We start from the raw sequence: 2,550 nt of genomic DNA on the forward strand, positions 1-2,550 counted from the left end.
TTTCCTCACCTCATTACCTTGTGCTTATCGCTTGTTCATCATGCTCTTTTAGACTTCCCCTTCCACTACACATGACACAATCCTTTGAGTTCACGACACTTATTTTGGTCATGTTGTTGGCCACCCTACACTTAGTGTTCTCATGTAGTTCACATAGGGCAATCCCCTTTAGATGCATTCTTTCCTGTACTCTAAGGTGGTTCAATCGTTACTCATCTTTGACATCGATTTTCGAGTCACTTTTAGAGAAATCTTAAATTGAGTCTGGATCCCTAGTGCAACTTTAGAGGCACTCTGAGAACTACCCTTCTCTTAGGATTTTAGAGCCTTGAGTGAGCTTGTGTTCTAGTTATGTACCTTTAGGGGTCTTTCTTTTTCTTCAGTAAAGTTCACTTTATTTCACTCACTTTTCACACTTTCTTTTCACTTCAGTGTTCATATTCTTTGCACTCATGAACTCTACCGAAAAGGGGCATATTTGTAGACCCCCTCGGATAGAAGAAGTCTTTTTTTTCTTCTGACCACCCCAAGAGTGGGCTGTTTTGGGCGGCCAGATGGGATTGGAAATGAAAGAAAAATAGGGCATGGGTGAGCTGTTTTAGTGGCCAGATGGGACGGAAAGAGAAAAAAACAGATGAAGTGATATGGGGATTGTCGGGAGAGCTTAAAATGGAACAAGAGATGTTGGAAAAGAGTTCTGAAAAAAAAAAAAAAAAAAATTGGGGGTAGCTGGAAAAATGAAAAATATGGGAGTAGGGAAAAGAGAACTTGAGAAAGAAATGAGGAATGGATACTAAGAGAGAGAAGACTGAAACTCATAAAGTTTTGTTGCTTAGAGGATTCCTTAGGTGAGTTTGCTGGATATTTTCTTGTTCACCTTCATTTTCTATGCCTATTGCCTTCTTCTTTTGCTACTTGAGGTTTTGGCTTGCTCATTTGATTATAGCTAACATAGTTTGCACATGAGTTTTGCTGATTTTTGGTTTGTTCAATATGCTCATTATTATTTTTTCAGTCACTGTTCTTTGTAGCATTATCTGAACCCAATGAAGCTCTGTTTCACTTGGCTTTATTTGGAAATTTGGTTGTCTTTTTTTTTTTTTTGTTTCAATATGCTTGCCTTCCTCCCACTAATCTGAGTCCCTTAGAACGAAATGTGAAATGTAGCTTTCACAGGTTCATTTTTGTTTCTTTTCTTCATGCTCTATTTTCTTGTCATCCTCCTCCATTTTCTGTGGGTTTTCTGGGTGCATAGCATCATGTGTATCACCAACTGATGAGATTAGAGATTGGCTACTGGACATTTGATTAAGTTAAAGAAAGAAGGGTAGGAAAGAGTGTTTTTTTAGAGAGGCTGAGAAGAAAAATGGGGCTTTCGATGTAGCTGGTGGCGGTGAGGCTAGAAGTGGTGACAAGGAGGCACTTGACGGGTCTAGTCGCGAGTAAGGGAGAGCAAAAATTGAGGATGGTGGGTTAGATTCTGAGGACCGGGAATTCAAGAACGCGAAGGAGATGTAGGAAGCTGAAATCAGAAATGGAGCAGATCCTCACAAGAAGACCGAAGGGTACTGTAAAGGCGTCGGCTACTGGGAATGTGTGGAGGCATCGGTGGATTGTGTATTGGGTGGATACGGCCATGTGAATGATGTGGATGTTAAGGGCAATGAAGCTTTCCTTAAAACACTCTTCTATGAGCAGTTCGTTGATGCTAGAAGAATTCAGCATCTTATTGCCCTAGATTGTGGTTCTGGCATCGGAGAGTGACTAAGAATTTTCTTATAAGGTATTTTAATGAGGTTGATCTTGTTAAGCCAACATCACATTTCTTGGAGGTTGCCCATGAAACTCTGGCCTCTAGAAAGCTTATGTCTTCGGATATGCACAAGGCAACCAACTTTTATTGTGTTTCACTTCAAGACTTCACTCCAGAAGTAGGGAGATATGATGTTACATGGATTCAGCGGTGTATTAGGCAGCTTGCAGACGATGATTTCATTTCATTCTTTAAGAGAGCAAAGGTTGGACTGAAACTTAGGGGAGAAGCAGACTGATGAAAAAGTTAATGAGATGATGGAAAGGTTGTGAAGTGATGATTTTTTTTACTTTAATACCAAAAAAAAAAAAAAAAAAAAAAAAGGAGTCCCGAGGGATGCTGGAGGACATGTCATGACCTAGGCATAGAAGCCTAGTGTGATCATGAAGCTTGCAGTGATGGAAAATGCATTAAAGGAAATGGTCTCAAGGGGTTTTATAAAATGCATTTATTAGATATTATGGCTTTTTTTGGTTCTCTGACAGAAATGGAAGCTAATTGATATTCTTTGAATTTGATGACCACAATGAAGTTGCTACTGGCCCCACTTGAAAAAAACCACCAAATTTTCCACCCTGGTTGTATTTAACCACATGCATAAAGAGCTTCCAGTTGGAAATGGCCATAGAAAAGTTATTATTGTTGGGGAAAACAACACCACATATTGCCCACGTGCCTTTATTTATTTATTCATTTATTTATTTTTATTTATTATTCTTTATCCTCATGCGCCAAAG

At 39.2% G+C, this 2,550-nt stretch overlaps 1 pseudogene; it reads left to right on the forward strand.

Annotated features, from left to right (window-relative positions):
* Positions 1-584: 584 nt before the first annotated feature.
* On the forward strand, positions 585-2,051 carry LOC117915196 (annotated as a pseudogene).
* Positions 2,052-2,550: the final 499 nt, after the last annotated feature.

Source organism: Vitis riparia, chromosome 5 (assembly GCF_004353265.1).
Source record: "Vitis riparia cultivar Riparia Gloire de Montpellier isolate 1030 chromosome 5, EGFV_Vit.rip_1.0, whole genome shotgun sequence".
Lineage (NCBI taxonomy): Eukaryota > Viridiplantae > Streptophyta > Magnoliopsida > Vitales > Vitaceae > Vitis > Vitis riparia.